The following is a 19,176-nucleotide window of genomic DNA, read 5'->3' on the forward strand; positions in this document are numbered from 1 at the left end:
CCTATCGTGATATCCCGGGGAATATTAAATACTACCTTACACAAGGGTAAACAGTCAATATCACTTGGATTATCTATATTTCAGAAACTGCGAGCGCTCCAAAGAGGAATTGATTGATTCATTCATTTGTTTTATTTTACTTCGCTTTTCTGCCACTTTAGCTAATCGTGAAGATGAAGATGAATGGTGATGAGATGAAATGGATGAAAGGAACAATTAGAAACACACATGGGTAGAACGGCTGTGAGTCCAGACGCCGGGGCCTCGTTACTCTGCAAAATGCAGCCCAGGTCCTGGGTGCACTATGTGGAGGAGACAGTTGGGTGTCTTCAAAGGGTTACCCTTTCGCCCCGCAATGGATTGAACATCTGGTTTCTTGCATTGCTACTTTGTGGTCAAGGTCAGAGAACGAGATCGTCCCCTTATGATCGGCATGAATCTACTTTTAGAAGCAATTGGAACGGTCATTCCAGATCATACGTAAAAAAAGTTAATTAAATAAAGGGACTAAAAAAAAAGAACAGCAAGTCCCCAAGTTCCTACACAAGGTGAGAAATATAGCCCCTGCTGTAATGATCAATCTATACGATATTCTCCATGTTGCAACACTCCTTTGTGGTGCAAGGCCTGGCAAGTGACTTTACATAGGATGAGGCAAGCTGAGTGTGTCAATTGACTGATTTGGTTTATTTTACTTCGCTTTTGTGCCACTTTTGACTAACGAAGATAAGGATGAGTGATGATATGAAACTGATGAATGGACACTCACAATGAACACTCATGCCGGAACCGGGATACAACCCGCGACCACTGTCGACGTAGCTTGCTGTGCTAACCAGTCGCGAGCGCCTCGAATCTTTGTGCTAGACTGGAGTCAGACGCTTGTTTTCAGAAAGGTTCCAATCGCCCTCGTGCTGCTGGTCAACACCGACATTTTTGGTGTTCCTACAGAGGATCGAACCTGGGACCGCTCGCACCAATGGCGAAAACGCTAACCATCGAAGCTGATTTATTTATCCTTATCAAGCTGGACAAAGTCCGCACAGCATGCTGTCAAATGAACGATAGTAATTTCTTTTCGCATTTTCCCACAGTTTCTCCTCCGTTATCCGTATTTTGGCGCTGCGAGTTTCACTTCCGTACTGTTGAGGAGATACTGTAATCGGTTAATACGCGTCGTTTTTCAGAAAAATCAACTCTCCGACAGACAAACAGAAGGATGTTTGGAATGGCTTTAGATAACGATAAACGTAACACAACATTTCTTCTAGCTTTTGTTTTCATGTATCACGTTGTGGTCAATGACTCTTAGAAAGAGGGTGGGGGTGGGAGAGTAAGAGTTGGAAAAATGCACCTCCTGCTAAGACCACACCAACGAGTATAGAAGCGGTAGATCGTCGGAATGCTCGAAATTGATCGTCTTTTTTTGAAGCGAATTGAAGGTGAAATCTTGCCTTACTATCTCCACTAGCGCCTGGCGTCGTCCAGTGAGGGAGCTGCAACTGCGAAATCAGATCACGTGGGCCCTTCCCTTGCCGATAGTAAGTCACCACTTCCCATTCATGATGCTTCGGGCGGGAAACAACTTCAGCAACTCTAGAACCTCTACCTCATTGGCTCGCACACTATCTCACCTTTCCTCATGCTCACAAACGAGTTTCAGAAAGTTTTTCAACGCTAAAAGAAACAGCTAATTCTTTCCATTTCGTTAACAGTTCCCCCAACTACCTTTCCACTAACATTTCCTCCCCTTCCTTCGAATATTGTCCTGCACTGGACGAGAGAGAGGGGGTAAAAGAAAAAAGTGGTCTGCAGTTATCGAGAAGGAGATAGATAAGTGACTGCGGGTTACAGGAAGTGACGTCATAAGCACCCTCTTATTTAAGACGTCGTACCTGGCAGGTGGGGGAGTACACAAGTGACGAAGATGGCAGAGAAAGGCCGCATGTGTTTTTTTGCGCCCGTGCAGGTAAGGTCCTGTGTTTTTTTGTTCGATTGCTCTTCCGGATCGTTAATTGTATTGCTACGTTTCGGGACACGAGCCTGTACAAGATTTTTCTCTTCATTAATTTCGTGTCCGTCCACCTCCGTGTCGCTTGTCTACGTAACGTACTGCTGACGTATGATATGCGGCAGGCATAATCTGCATGTTAGGCTTATGGCTCGTGTTTGTGGCTTTGCTGTCGACGCATACGAAGTCCATCTGCTGGCGGGAAGGCTGTGCCGGTGGTCGCTCGGGAAAAGGCTGAAGTGTCTGATCCAGCTGAAGCACTTGGGTAATGTAATCTATTGCATTATGCTTGGGAAGTAGTAGGAACATTTTCCCGTTCGGAATGAGTTGTCATTTACAGTGTGTTACATTTTTACTGTTGCGCGCAATTGCATATGAAAGTTTGGTTTGCTTGAACTTATTGTGGCTACGTGATAAATTCGTCCACCTATTTCCCACAAAACTATGCAATTTCACTAGAAAGGAACGTTGTCGTAAGCAAGCATATCGGTTCTACGGAAGAGGCGGAAAATAGATTAAGCACAATTTTACACTAATACCTAATGTTTTTCAGTTAAAATTGTGTCGACATTTCTCGAAACAGGACAATAATTGCACGAAGTTGATTTTTTATACACTTTGTTCGAATTTGTTACACCCTTCGAAAATCAAGGTGTGGTGATAACACTTTTACATTGTAATCTAAAGGTTCCGGGTTCTATCGTCAATGGATGCATTGTTCAGATTCCACTCTAATCTCTAAATCCAGACTATCTGACATAAAATTTGACGAACTTTTTAACCTCTCCGAATATCTTCTAGTGTCTGTAGCTTAGTCATGGACGTTCGGAAAGTAGATAGCACTCCGTCCCCTCAAATGAAAATGAGAATCGAGCAAAAAAAATATATGTTTCACATATGCAATTTCATTTCAGTCACAGTAATACATGTTAATTATTGCAAGGGAGTTTCAGGAATATAACTTGAAACTAAAGTAGTGTTTTTTCATGGGCCAACACTATTATGGGTGGATGTTCTTCATTTGCCCCCCCCCCCTTGGAAAATTCCTGCCGACATCCATGAACTTATACATAACTCCCCAGTTCCAAAATTTCTGAAAACAGTGCTCGAAGTGGGTTCCTGGCTCCCGGTGGAGGGCTTGAGTTTGAGTATAGGAAAGGGGTGCTAGTATGGAGCAACATGGAGACAACGCAGTAGGGGGAGCGGGGGGCTTATGCAAATTATTCTAGCTGGGGATGCTTTATGAAAATTTTCTAAACTGAAGGATAGCATGCTCCTACAATGTTGATTGATTGAATTGGTGTTTTAAGTTCACTTTATGCACAGTAAGTCTAATCGGGACTGGACCTAAAGTTTAAAGTGGGATCCGAACCACTATGAGCCTCCACCGAGTATCGAACCCTTGATTACAAGGCGCTATTGGGGAGGCCCAGCATGCTCCTACGTTCACACACTTCGAGCACTGCTGAACGCAACTACTAAATCCCAAAAGTTAAATCATAAAATTGCAGGAAGTTGGAAAACATTAAATGTCGACGGATGCAGTTTCATTAGCGTATTTGGAGCAATTTTACAATACCGGACCATTCCCCGATTTCGTTCATATTTAGTATACTTAATGATTTTGGTCTCCTGATCACGAATCTACAGTTAATATTTGGGGGTCAAGTGTAGAAATTCGAAAAAAAGGGGGTCCGGGATAGCAACCGACAATGCACGATTGCTCATTATTTACGTGTTTCCAATACTGAAAGGACGAAATCACGACCCCAAATTGTAACCATGTTTGACTAACCTAACCGAACCTAACCTAACCTTACCGTGAATGGTTTGTGGTGCTATGCGTAAATGGTGTGTGGGGCACCGTAAAAAAATCTGTTCCGTAGCACTGGAGGGACAAATTATAACTACAAAATCGTGATCAAGTGTCCTAAAATATTTAATATGCGAAATATGAACGAATGGCACGTATTATTAATATGTACCCAACTAAAATTTACTAAGAAAAACTTACGAAAGAAATAACTTTATTTCCTACCTTCAAAGTCGCCATCTTCCTCACACCACACAGATTACTCCGTGAAGTTTCCATGATTGTATACGGAGAACGATCGCGGTAATTGAATAGCATTTTTTACAACTTCTACACATCAAATAACAATTTCAACAAGTTACCCCAACATGTTAACCTCGGATACTTCATCGGGACTACGTATTTTGTGTGTATAAGCAGTGGGATAGAAATTACATTTCTTTTTTTCAGTATTAGAAACAAAATCTTCCGGTAAATAATGAGCAATCGTGCATTATCGGTTGCGATCACGGACCGCCTTTTTTTCGAATTTCTACACGTGACCCCCAAATATTAACTGCAGATTCGTGATTAGGAGCCCAAAATCATTGAGTATGCGAAATATGAACGAAATCGGGGAATGGTCCGGTATTGTAAAATCTTACCGTGTATTTTAATCTAAGTCAGTCCACTAAACTGTCTAACAAATATACGACCCTAAGTACTTTGGAATATCAAAAATAAATATCGAGTTGGAATTAGTACTAGAATTCATTCCGAATTTGAGTGTCTGGCACGATACGTTTCAAATAGGACTTGAATGGTGGAAGTTGTTATAAATACCAGTTGGCAATATGATGGGGTATTACGTCGTCTAATTTTAATTAAGTTCCTCATAATTGATGGAATTTGCCTAAAATTGTAATTACATTTATAACCGATTGAAATCCCCGCCTCAAAATCGGACCGCATTGGCACAAGAACAAAATAACTTTTTTAAAGAAGTAATTAAATTATTTTATTTGCAGACGAACGGTTATCATTAGAACCAGTGACGTATTTATAATTTCATTTTGATATGTGCACTGAGATGACCTTCAAACGGGTTGAACGTAGTGCCTACCATTAAGGCATATTTTGTGTAAAACTAAAATAATTAGTTTTAAGTCGATGACATGCCTGTCCCATGCTTATGGAAACCGGAAAAATGGAGTGACTACTTTGATCATAAAATATTCGGTCTCTTTACACAGATTCTCTGAACGAACTAGCCTTAAAAAGAGAGTAAATAGAAATTGTAAGATGTAAATTTTTCCCCACTTTGCTACCACTTTTGTCTATTTACGACGGTGAAAAGTTGAAGTGGTGCTATATAGCAAAGTAACATCCATGCCCAGGCCGGGATTTGAACTTGGGACAGTCGTTGGCCACAGTTGTGAATCGAACACTCAACTCTCTGCCACGTAGGAGGCTACATTTTCATATTTAAAATAATTGATATTTAGGTAATAATTTTTAAAATGTTGTTTTGGTATTTATGGTAATTATTTTTAGTAATTATTGTTTAAAAATTTACATTAACCGTGCTATTTTCTGTGAGAATAGAACTAACAATATTGTAAGCTTTGGAAAATAAAGTTCCAAGCGTATTCAGGAATATATCTTTTTGGAACGACGCTATTGCTGCTGCCATTTTGTATTCTGCGTCCAACCAATGGGAAGAATACGTACGTTGAACATTGCGAACACGATTTTTATGTCTGCAGAGACCCTTTGTTCTCGAGCAGTCATAACAACAAGCTTGATTGGAGTTATGGAATGAAAGCTGTGTGTTTTATTACGTGCGTTTCTCGGCAAACGTGTAGCACCTCGCATATCCCTTATCTTACACTAGTAGCAAAAAACCTGAACATTTGCAAATACTATGTATGCTTTACTTTCAATGTCTACATTCTCACCAAGCCATTAGAGCCATGATTTGAATTAGAGTCCACTTTATGCACAGGAAGGCTAATCGGGACTGGACCTACAGTTAGTGGGACCTGAACCACTGTGCCATGTGCCTCCAACGGGGATCGAGCCCGGGACCCCTTGATTACAAGGCGACGACGTTACCCCTATGCCATCCTAAAGGCTCTGATTAGAGCCATGACGAATAACCTCCAAGGCAAGAAAAGCAACGTAAATTAATCAAATTATTAATATCCTCGGTGATGTTAGTAGTAGATCACGTTATTTAAAAGGGGGTTAGTATTTTTTAGGAAAAAATAGACTGATATATATAATGGCTTCATTCTCACTACATCCAATATTCTGTATTAACTTTCGAAATTCTGAGAATTTTTGTGTACCCGGCCCCTCCCCCGCTGGCGTCGCCACTGTAAGCATCTGTTAGTTATTATAATCATAAGAATACCCAGAAAGTTTTTAAGGAGGGTTGAACTGCTGAAAAAGTGACATTTGGAAAAATGGAGCTAAATAATAATAATTTATTTTTTTCAAGAAATTTAAGTTCAAAGGGGAAAGAGGGGTAGGCGCAAACACCCACACTTCGGTGTGCCCATGACAATAATGTATACTAAATATGAATTATGGGACATTCCAGTGTAATGGCTGCAACATTTTGATGATATGTTTCAAGTTATTTTACAGACTTTGTGACGAAATTGCTTGTGAAAGTTATGAAAAATCATGTAGAATTGATTGTACAGTGAGATCCATAAGTATTACCAAGCAAATTGTCCATCACGTTTACTCCCTTTGTTTTATGCAATGAGAGCATCAAGAACTGCCACAAAACACCAAACAATCTGCTTACAACCTCTGAACCAGTATACGTAAAAATAGTCCTTAAAAACACATGGGATGATGATAAAACCAACGAAAATAGCCATGGACAATTAACTAAGCAAAACTCATGGATCCCATTGTACCCTCGCCCTTCATCTAAAATTCACAATAAAGCTTTCCAAAATAAGGTATTTGCTGAGTATTTAATCTACGTAACAACGAAACAAACATTTATACACTTCGCAAACAAGACGTAAACACATTCAACAGATCCTTTGATAGCCAGTTCAGTTACTTCTAGGAAAGATAGGAGGGTCATTTCATATCAAATCAACACAAAAAACTAAGATGTTGTCACCCACCATCTCCGATTTCGATGAAATTTGTATACACCCTTTCCTTATGGTTAAAAGAAGTCTGCCAACAAATTTTCACTCTATCTGAAACAACTTTGATTTTACAGCACTTCGAAATTTCATTAAGAACCTCATTCATTTGAGAACCTCGACACAAGATACTCTTGCTTAAATTTTATTTCTTTTCTCCTTAACCAATGATCAGATCTCTTTCAAATTTTACACAAAGTTCAATGAAGTAATGAGGATTTCAGAAAAAAATACATCAGGACTCAAAAAGTTTTACAAAAGCCTATAAAAAGACTAATAATGGACTTGTAGACTAATTTTTGTGGTGGGAAACTAGGTTGCGATAACCTGAATTTTCAGCATGGGCTTGATGGAACCAAAATGTTTTGATGTTGAAAATCATTGCAAAGACATGCTCTTTCTCTACAAAGAATGAAATTTGTGTTCTTTTTACTCCTTCTAATAAAAAATGTACATTTTTTGGACATTGCGCAAAATTTCAGGGCCAGTCCGTACCAAATGGTTCAACAATGATTAATTTTCATTTGTTTGTCGTTGTAACCCCTGTACATACAAGGGTAGTTCAACAGTCATTATTGTTCTAAAACTAGACTTCGTTTGAAAATGGCGGCCATTTTTGTTTCATGACTTCGACATTTTTGGCCATTGCAGACAGTTTCGATAATTATGATAACTCAGCTAAGAGGAGAAATCTGTACATAGTGCATTTCAAGCTACATTTTATGTTCTGTACCTTTTTTCACTATATCTAATGCAAATGGCTGAAATTTAGGGACAAATCTGACTGATGTTGAATTTTTGAAGGGAAATCAATGTATAAGATATATTTTTTTAGTTAGGTTAGCAATGAAATACCAGAGCTATAATTTTTTTAGAGAATCCTCATTACTTCATTGAACTTTGTGTAAAATTTGAAAGAGATCTGATGATTGGTTAAGGAGAAAAGAAATAAAATGTAAGCAAGAGTATCTTGTGTCGAGGGTCTCAAAAGTGACAGGCAACACTGATTTAATGACATTTCAAAGTGCTGTAAAATGATTTCTTTTAACCATAAGGGAAAGGTGTATACCAAGTCTCAAAGGAATCTGAGTTGGTGGGTGACATGACCTCGTTGAAATGGCTTGGAATGATCCAGGAAGGAAAATTTCGATGTTCCGCCAAAGATCTTGTAAATAAGCATTAGATCAAAATTAGTTCGAATTATATGAACGATGTCAATTTTTAAGGAGGCTCTGTTTTCTCCCGACGCACATGGAACGTTTTAGTTCCATGCTGGTCGTCGGTTAAGCTTAGGATCTTCTTTGTGGGAAAACTCTCCCAGCAGTGGATACATACTGTTAGCTTTCCGCTTGCTCAAGAATTTAGCTTGCTCATTCACAGATACTGCATGCGTAGGCATAAAAGTTGGAGTCTACGTGAATGTTTGTTTTGCGTGGCGCTGGCCAAGGTCTTGCTCGCTCTCTCCTCGCCGCAGAGGTGGACATTGCCCAAGCAACCGAAAGTTCAAAATTCCTTCTGGTATCGTGGGCTGTGGCTGTGTTTGCTTTACAGAACAACGCATTACGAGCCAGACGGCGCTTGTGAAAGCAATGCTTTGGGCTGATACATAGCGGTAACCTGCTGGCTTTGTGAGTAACCACGATTTTGTATGTTGTGTCTTCCGACTATTGACTGCGATTAGGTAAAACACAGAATAGATTATCTCAGATGTGAATCCGTGAATACCTTAGGTTTAGGTAATGCAATTTGGAGACATTTGCATTAAAAAAAAGTTTCCAGTACCATCATTTGAAACCGCTGAAAATGGTGCCGTTCAGTGGCGATTAACATTACAAAGGCATTCATGGATATTGCCAAATCATAAGAACCTAATATTTCAAGATCATGTGGTGTAACTTCTCATTAACGCTTTTCAGTACATTCAAATATTGTTACTCTACCGCATCCTGGATGTGTTTCATTTTAACTTTGTTTCATCTTATCATTATATTTCCTTTCGCTGATACGGTAATTCTTTTCCATAGTTGTGGGTTCATCCCTCACCTCCTCCTCAGTTTTCTTTTCTTTCTTTTTCTTTTATACACTAATATCACTGGTTATTAAGTCAGCAACGTTCTCAATCACTTATTTTCACCCCCTCCCTCATCTTATTCGCCCTCTTTGTCCAGACGTAAAATAAGAAGGCTTCCATGTGCCTTATTTGCGTTTCCTCCCTCACCGTAATGGTCCTCATTAGCCTCAATTTCGGATTCGTTCAAACCCCTCATGTATTTTCGCCTTGCATCTCCTGTTTCTTTGCACTGGAGGGGAATGTGAAATTTCGTAACGTCTTTCTTGCATATTTGTCATTCTGCACTCCCGTCCTCTCCCACTGGCTTCAATTGTGCCCACCCCGCTAATCTGAACCAGGCCAAACCCGTCTACGTATTTTTGCCTGTCCTATTGCCGATCCCATCCACGATTTGTGCTGAAGTTAAATATATTTTCCCAGTACATTTTGCCAAAATGTTTTGCTTGCTGATAACCTCCAATCTGCGCGTATGATCCCCATTTCATGCACGTCCGTTTCCCCCTCGATTCCTTCTTCCTAGATCCAACCCAACCTCATGATGTATAGTTCCTTCTTTACCATTGTTACCCATTGGCGTTCCTTTGTCAATTCTTCTAGTGTTATTCTTTGATTTATGTGTAGTTTTAATCGTATTTTCTATTACCATTGTGGATTTTTCTGCCAATGTACTTCCTTTCTTTTCCTTTATCTTATTGATCTACTGTGCTTCTCAATCTTCTTCTTCTAGTCTCTTCTGTTTCATATATATTGTATGATTTCCTTCCTTTCGTTTACATTATGCATGTCTTCATTTCGTTTTTGTACTTGTGAATTCCCCACCCCCCGTTGTTCTACACATATAACTTTCCTTCGACATGCAATTAGATATTATCAGAAGAACTTTTATTTCCCCTCGTCTCCTTTATCATTTTCTCCTTGTGTAGTTCTTTCTTTCGGCGTTGTTCATCACCTACTTCGTCCTCCGCAATCCTTACCTATAAATTGTCAAGGGTGAATTTCAGGTCCTCCATGCATAGAATGCTATTTCAAACTCTCATCAAGTTTAGGCTCCTCATGGTCCAGCGTGTAGTGCCGCCAACGTTCGAAAAACATTGGGTGGGCTGAATACCGAGATTTGTTTTATAATTTTATCCAATAATATATGCCATACGTAGGCTGAGCATTTACCGTAAAGCCTCCCCGATGGCGCAGTTAGCGTCGTCGCCTTGTAATCAAGGGGTTCCGGGTTCGATACCCGGTGGAGGCCCACTTTCAACTGTAGGTCCAGTCCCGATTAGCCTTAGTGTGCATAAAGTAGACTTAAAACCTCAAATCAATCAATCATTTACCCTAAAATAACGTTCTATTTCTTGTTTTTTTTTTTTTTTGTTTTTTTACGTTTAAAATCTGTTTCAGGTCATTTCTGAGAAGAGCACATGAATTTCTCAGTGGCTGTTTTTGCCTATTTTAGTGATAGGCCCTAAGTGTCTATTTCGAAGATAACTGCTTTTTGGTGCCTAATGCGCGAAAATTATAAAAAATCTGCCGATGTTCATAAGTTTTACTGCCTATTTTTGAGAGTTTCTATTGCCTATCGATCCTGATTGGTTATAAGGCCCAAATCTCCCTTACTATCCTAATAGCAATCTGCCTACAAATAGTGTAAATTATAAAGGACACTGAAAAGTATTATTGGAGATGTAACAAATTATGAAATATTTTGATCACAGCCAGTAATTAAAATGTGTGAATTATTTAAGTGTGTAATGATGAAACATTTTGTTTTATCAAGCACGGTGACTTTTTTTTCTCAAATAAAACATAACAGGCAAATTATTTGGTGGGCTCGAGCCCCACAGGCCCATATAAGTTGGCTCCACTGCCAACATGCAATTCACACTAAAATGTTTGTCCACTTTAATGGACAAAAAGGCCGATCAAAACTGACTCTGCAGAGCTCAGAAAACATTGCCTGCCAGTTGTTGTTATTATTTCTATAACTCTATTCGATAGGCCATACGAGTGAATCGGAGTCATAGAATCAGAACTGGAACATTTTATTATTTTTTCAGATTTCAAACTATTAATGCACTGAAATACTTAAGTTCTTTTTAAATATACTCTTTATATAATTTTTACCCGCCCAATACAAAAAACCTTTGAAAGTTGCTTGGAAAAGTTAAGTTTTGAATGGCTCGTAGCGTCGAAACGATACTTCAACGAGCGAAACTTCACCAAGAAACGTTTATGGTCTCGATATGCTCTGTCTGCACCGGTGGGATCGAACCGATTAGTTGTCCTCCCACAGGCACCCTGGACATTTTCATCTTTCATTTCAGGTTAGAAAAATAAAAAAAAATGTTCTGTACTCTACAACAACAACAAAAAATTCTGTTAATTTGTAATCCAGCAAAATAACCAAAGAAAAAAAATAGTGCAAAAGCAGAAACTAGGTGAGAACTTCATGTTTTAATATTGTTACTGAATCCAAAGAATAAATGGTTCCATGACTTTTCAAAATTAAAATGGGAGGTAAACTTCATGACTATTATTTGAAAAAAGTTTCTCGAAGAATAACGTTAGTGCTGGGGGATCAAGATTAAGTCTCCCGAAATATATGATGAAGTAGTAAATCAATTAGTTTATAAGAGGAAAACTACTGTTCAATATTATGTCAATGGACTGACCCTTTAATAAACGTTCTGGCGACGGCATGTGCGCGTGCAACCTTGCTACTTGCGAATTTTAGTCTGGCCAGCTGAAAACGAAAGAATTAATTTTTCGAGAAGGGGTTCCCAGGAAGTACATGATGCCCTCGTCCGGAAGGAGGGTACATGTAAACTCACTTTGTCCCTTCTAACCGACTGATAAGTACGGAGGAAGGGGGGGAGATGAACCACGACTGTTTCCCACGCGTTGAACTTGACGCAAACGCTGGTCATGTCTCCTCCCGTGTGTACACTTCTGCTCTCTCCGATAAACTTATCCTTCTTACAACAAACTGGTCTTTATTCAAGAAGCGCCGGATATCTTCCCCAACTCTTCCTCCTGCAATGAAGCTAGTTATCGGCACGGCTTTTCACGTATGGCTGACTCGTGAGGTGTCCGACACTCGAGCAGGTTCCGGTTTCAGCAGGGAAAGGGAAGTGTGCTTTGTCGTTCCAACAATCTGTATATCCACTGTGTAGGAATGGTATCGAGTCGGTCTTGCAACAATCGAGACGACACCAAGCCTCTCGGTCTCATTCGACACTTCGCATACCAATAGTATAGCTTCCTGATTATTTTCAGAAAAGTGGTATATTTTGTTTATAGTAGTTACAAAGTCAACCAACCCATTAGTGATAATTTGGAAGTGGGGTTGCTCTTCTGCGCGGTTGCTTATATATATCGAGGATAAATCATGTTTTCTAGGCAGTGGAGGATAGAGAAGTTACAGTTGGGAGGGGCGAATTTCAGTCGGGTACCTCACCGAGAATCAATTCTAAGCTGCACTCAGTGTGCGAATTAATGGGGGTGGGGGGGATGTCGGGGATTCCCCCACAAAAAAATATTCCCGGCAAAAGAAAAATATTTTTATCCCTAGCAGGGATGTTTTTATCCCCCCAAAGAAATTTGAAAAGGAAATTGATTTGAAAGCATATTACGAGTATAGAATTTCTTAACTATGTAACGAACATTGATGTTATCAAAGATTTCCCTGCCGAAAAGTGTGCAGCATTGTGGAAAATTTGGAACCAGATGGGAACCACTCTCATGCCAACGCAGCTACTTACGTATGTATGTGTGCACTCGAACGAACGATCATGTATCAATATACTGCAGTATATTTCAGCAGTTCCTTTTATTAACTTCGTATCAGTATCGTTTCTATACTCCTAATATATATGTTTATGAAAATTAGGACTGTTTAAAATTCCCGAAAAATTTTCCTGGCATGTTCCTGCATTTCAGAACATTACAGTTTGTTAGTTGGAATAAAATATTCCTAAATTTACATCACAAAATAAAACGTATGTATTCACCGGCTTTCTTTACTAGAGTGCGCGTCAAATCTCCTGCATATGACCTTGAACGACTGAACAGCACCAGCGAATCACGGACGTGCAGCGTTGCCTAGTTCAGAAGCTGTTTCACCTCGCTACTAAATCGTGTACCTGGCGCTCGGATATAAATAGATTATTTCAAGTGTCAGTAGTTCAACAGATGGAAAGATAATGAATTTGCGAGTATGTACGAAAAACAAGCGTGATTGTAGCTTATACCGTTCCCTCTGTAGAAGCAATGTTATTATAAACGTATTTGCATTGTATCCTTTTTGCTCTCCCTTCGTTCCTGTTGCATTCTGAAACTTTCAGATTAGCTAAGGGAACAGGGCACGTTCGTTCCCAGTGATGGCAGAAGAAGTTGACGAAGAGGATACCGTCATTGTTCGTTTTTTTTTTCATGTGTTTAGTGGGTGTGTGCAGCATGTCGTTGAGTAAACCAAGTGGTAGTGATGGCGAGAGAAGAGGGAAAAATACAGTGTTGTACGAAGCCAGGCACGACAGGTGATTTTTCAGGTGTACATTTTTTTTAAAAAAAAAAGTGTTCGAGTGACGAACAAAGAAGTAAAATTGACTTTAAGAAGTGCCAGGATCTAACAGCTCAAGCGTGTGGTGTGAATCAAGCTACCGTTTCTCGGATATGTTCGGGGGCAAAACAATGTGGATCGGGGCCTCCTCCAATGTTTCAATAACCTAGACTAGAAAGCACATTAACATACCGAAAAGAACGACAAATTTAGATGACTTTGAAAAAAGACGTAGTTCGTAGAACAGTCTTTGAAATTTACGATCGTGGCGAATTTTCTACTACCAAAAAGATAACGTACTCTTTACGGGACAAAATATCTTACAAAGGCTCTACAACTTCCACCTTGAGAATATTGAAAGAATTATACAGTCCCTAATCAGGTATGTTCTTTTCTCCCATTATGTTTATTATATGTTATATTATCTAATGTTCCGTGCTCTCCGTGACAAGGCGTTTCGCTCGACCACGCTGTCTCTTTTCGTGTGAGATTTCGACATGGCACCGCTGCAGTGCGCTGCTATTGGCTATCGCCATATGCAGGAGATTTGACGCGCACTATAGTTTGTTATTTTACGTCGCTATCCTTCCCCTTGGGTTAATCCCGACGAAGAGGATGAATGATGAACTAATGAAATGGCGATTGGGCAAACACTGATACATCCCATCCGTGCCTCACCAGGGTTCGAACCTGAGACCTCTGGCTACGTATTCACATACTTCGGTCCTCCATTCATTTCGCGGGTAGACTGGAATCCTTCGAAAGTTTGGTTTATGTATTTGACCCCTTGCCTCGAAATGTATGCTATTTCTCACATATCTTTCCCCTCCCTCCTCAGAGTTTGCTTTGCCCTTTTTTTCTTGTTCCTTTTCTTCGTCTGGTGGCCTGAGATTTCCACGTGTCATTGCACAACCTCGTCACATCCGCTTTTCATGTTGTTCTTTCTCCTCTTGTTCAAGTGGCCAGCTTTAATGCAAACACGCCAGTCCTAGCACTTGTTGGCACAGCTCGTTCTTGCTGAATACGTGAAAAAGCCAACAGCCTTCGCTATTCATGAATATGGTTAAGTCTCACTTTTACATTGGCTGCTGCACATAAAGGTAACACAAAGTTACTTCGAGTTGTGTGTGGATACACTGTATGCACACAGAACAGGTCTCATTGACCGGCCTGTGTGGCGGAGTGTTGATCGTTTCCCGCTACGACGCCAATGGTCCTGGGTTCGAATCCTGAGTAAGACAAGTCAAAGCTGTGAGTCGTATTAGAGGGCGCGTCAAATCTCCTGCATATGACGATAGCCAATAGCAGCGCACTGCAGCGGTGCCATGTCGAAATCCCGTACGGAAAAGAGACAGCGTAGTTGAGCGAAACGCCTTGACACGGATCTAGGCAACGCCGCACGTCTGTGATTCGCTCGTGCTGTTCAGCCGTTCAAGGCCATATGCAGGAGATTTGACGCGCACTCTAGTTCATCATTCATCTTCACAGCCACGATTAGCTTAGAGAGCTAGAGAAGCAACCTAAAATACAGAACTCCAATGGTAGCGTCGGGGAGAGGTATCTACTAGTCTGCTTACTCAGCAAAGATGATAAACGTGATAAATAAATGCTCTTTTAGCCCAAATATCCATTTTAGTATGGTAATTAGAAATCACTGCAGAAATCAATTATACATAGACTAATGTAGATGTAGTATAATGTATTCAATATGAAAGCATAGGGTACAGGTCAGACTTTATAATGAAATATGTAGGTGAAGAATACTATATGCATCTTACACTTGGGGGAGGGAATATAGGATTAGGCCAACCATGGCTCAACTTTTATGTTCAGTACTACAAGTTTTCCCGCCTGATGTTTGGATGCTACTGGCAATTTCGAATTTGTGTTTTTTTGAGGGCTTGAAACATCGAAACGAGACTACAGAATTGTTTAATTTATGTAAATTAATAGTTCTGTCGCCTCGGTTGTGATATGCAAAATAAAACTGTGAAAAATGGAAAGAAGAATACCATATGCCTATCGACAATAAAAAAATATCCCGAACATAGAAGGAATTCACCAAATAAATGTTTACTTTCTTTTATGATCCCCCTTTTTTGTTACTGTGGGATTCAAGTCTATTAATTTGAAACATGTTGGCAAATTTCGCCCAAATATCATACCAGTTCTGGGGGCTGCCTAGTTGCTGCGAAAATTTCAGCTCAAAAATGTTATTTTCTGTAGCCGCAAAACTGATTTGCCCCCTTTTTCACCCAACTCTGACTCTCCTAAACCATATTTCAAAGGGTTTGTTGCCAAATCGTAGCGCATGTGCTGTCCTAAAATTTCGGCGAGTTTCGTTTCATGCTCTCCAAAAATGTAGTTTGAACATCATGAAAACATCAGCAGAATTTCAACAAGGGCATTTCTTTGCATTCCTTTACCCATTTTACAAGTTGTTAATCCATCATCGCGATTAACGTCATGCAACGGAAATAAAGAAATAGAAAATTCATTTCGTCATTGAAAGTCATGTTGCGGTTAGCCTCAGTTTAAAAAGTCTTCTATAGTGAAAATTTGACGATTCCTTCCTTTCATCCTCATGTAGCGGTTGCATTCAGGAAGTCGCTTTTGAGATTGTTCATTTTTATCCTTTATAAAATGCTCGTCCTAGTCCTCCATATTACAACCCTGCCCTTTTGTCGTTTCCCAGACGCACCCTTCGAGAAAAATGCATTCTTGCAGGAGTGGAACTCCCCCTTGGAAGACTGCAGCTGCCGTCTGTTTATGCGCGTAAGCACAAAATGCACACGGCTCCCTGTCCCAGAGTAAAAATGCAGCTACCAATTGCATTGTTCCGCGTGTGACAATGGCTATCGCATATTCCACGTAAGCACGTCTCGAACCTTTTTCTTACGAGGTCTCCAAGTGCATAGTTTGCGGTCGCTTACGTAGCTTGTTCAGTGTGGCGAATTCGACCAGAGTTGCTCGTTCCTTTGTCTGACGCTGTTTTCACGACGTCCATCGTTCGTTGCTAGTGTCAGGTAAGCCGTAAGCTGTAACACGATACGTGAATTAGATTCGGTTAGGTGTGTGGGCAACTATTTCATAGTCGAAATGAAGGCAATTACTCGTACGTTAAATTTTGTATACATATATATAAAAATACATGTCCTTTTCATCAGACTGCATAATATTGACTTCAGATCCTGCTAGCAAGGAACTGAATGGTTGACTTGCAAGATCTGAAAACACACAAGATCTCAAAATATTAACAAAAGTAAACTATAAATGTGTCTTCTTGTCGTTTTGTCCTTCGTAATAAGAAAACGCTCCATTTTTAAAATCGCACTTGGATCTTCCAATTCTGATCTAAACGTAGTCAGATTGAAAAACATGTCAACCTAAATTGTTCAACACCATAATCATTGTTTACATATATCCATAGGCGTATATAATAAATATTTTTCTGGAAGGGGTACAGATTATTGCTGTGAGCATAATACACATCGTAGCACAGGAAATATAATGCGCGATTTGTTTTTGTGTGGGGGGAAGGGGTCAGTTTATGGTCAGATAAACTGATCGGGAGAGGACAATCAAAGTGTAATCTGAACTACAAGGTATCTCATAACACGAACGAAAGTAATAATTATAACATTAGCAGATATTTACGAAATAATAGCAGTTCTAAGTTGCTTTAACAAAGCTTTTAACAGTGTTTTAACAATGATTAAAGGATAAGCTTTACGATTAATTACTTGAGGGGAAACTGCCACAAACATGGGAAATATTCGGCCTAGAACACTGTCGCCTTGTGCCCATCGGTTGACGTTATTGCCTTGCAACCATCAATTTCCGGATTCGATTTTCGATGTCGACTTATTTAAGGTTGTAGTAAATCTAGTCCGATTAATGTATTTGTCCGGAACTTTGTTTCATTCCTTTTCTGTCTGAAAAAGGATTGTTCTAACATTATTCGTTATAATACAATGCTATCAATACTTTTTAAAATACGTAATACCCCCCCCCCCCGTTACCATTTTTGTATTCCAACCACTTTTAAATCGAAGGTTAATTGCGATTGCGAAAAATATGTAATATCAATCTTTTAAATTCCAACCCCCTCCGAAATAAAATCCTGCGTACGCCAACGTACGTAATCCTCCACTTTGGGATATGCCCCCGTACCCCTCCCTCTTCCTTACTAAAAAATTCTAAACTTTGATTTTTCTTCAAAATTGAATATCGGTCATTTGCATTAGAGATGGTGAAAAACTGTACAGAACGTAAAATGTAGCTGAAATATACTGAAAACAATGTTTTTTTACGACAGCTTTGTCATTTTTCTTATGAGTTATCATAATTATCGCAACTGTCTGTAAAGGCTGAAAATGCTGCAAGTCATGAAACAAAAATGGCCGCCATTTTCAAACGGAATCAAGTTTTAGGAAAAGTAATGCCTTTTTTGAACTACCCTGGCGTAGGAGTTACAACAACACAAAATGATTTTTTTAAAAAAAATGGTCGAGCGACCAGTGTTGGACCATTTGGGATGGATTGATCCTAGAGCGTATTGGAAACGTTCCCTCTTTTTCTTTCTGTCTCCTGTATGATGCCCTTGCACAAAAATGTGCTGCACTTGTTGCCCAGGCCGGGATTCGAACCCGGGACCCCTGTCGTCGTAGCGCGTCGCCCACTCCGCCACGGGGACCAACAAGTTAAAACATCAGTTTATGCATGTGTATGGGATCAGTAGCGCAGGAAAGTTTTTGATTAGGAGTAGTTCAAAGTTGAAAATACTATGTACGTACAACCTACACACACACAGGCCACAAACAACTCTCAAATTGTAAAATAAAACTTTCATAAACTTATACTGCAAACAAGAAAGCAATCTTCACGAAATAATTTTGAATTTTTTAAAAAAATGATAGCTATTTGCAAGGTAGTTTTTTAAAAAGATTTTAAATGGCCACAAGCCAGCTAAGCTCTATTCCATTGTTGTGCACTCATCTTAAACAGTTTTGTTTTCGGAGTGGTTAGTATAGCTCTCTACGACGCTAGGGGTTCTGTGTTCGAATCCAGGTCTGGACATGGGTATTCTTTGTGATCATTTCTTCACCAATTTAATCAAAAACTCAATATGCTGACCAATGCAGAAATTTATTTTATTATAAAACATAAACTAAACGTAACATTTCAACCTTCTAGCAAGGTCTTCTTCAGACTCTGCACCAAGTACAAATGTAACAAGGTACATACATCTAATAATCTGGAGGGGAGTAATTGTTGTGTATATATATCGTCCTGTTTTGTACCTTGTTACATTTGTACTTGGTGCAGAGTCTGAAGAAGACCTTGCTAGAAGGTTGAAACGTTACGTTTAGTTTATGTTTTATAATAAAATAAATTTCTGCCTTGGTCAGCATATTGAGTTTTTCATATCATGGAAACAAGGCTTAATGGTGTTACAATTTAATCATATCATTACTCATCCTCATCTTCGCGATTAGCCAAACGTGGCAGAAAAGCAAAGTAAAATAAAACAAATCAATCAAGTTTTTACTTACAAAGTTTTTCAAGAGTGCA

The 19,176-nt window shown here is 39.5% G+C and overlaps 1 long non-coding RNA gene across 3 annotated transcripts in view; it reads left to right on the top strand.

Annotated features, from left to right (window-relative positions):
- The first annotated feature begins 1,888 nt into the window (after positions 1-1,888).
- Positions 1,889-19,176, top strand: part of LOC146004104 (uncharacterized) — a 31,297-nt gene continuing 14,009 nt past the window's right edge. The window contains exon 1 of one of the 3 annotated variants that reach the window (XR_014443897.1): positions 1,889-1,969. This is a non-coding gene — a long non-coding RNA (uncharacterized LOC146004104). Of the gene's footprint in view, positions 1,970-2,197; positions 2,277-19,176 lie in introns of those variants that run through there. The other 2 variants (XR_014443895.1, XR_014443896.1) reach the window with 2 other exon arrangements.

The sequence above is a fragment of the Lepisma saccharinum genome, chromosome 21 (assembly GCF_977018435.1).
Source record: "Lepisma saccharinum chromosome 21, izLepSacc3.1, whole genome shotgun sequence".
NCBI classification, from domain to species: domain Eukaryota; kingdom Metazoa; phylum Arthropoda; class Insecta; order Zygentoma; family Lepismatidae; genus Lepisma; species Lepisma saccharinum.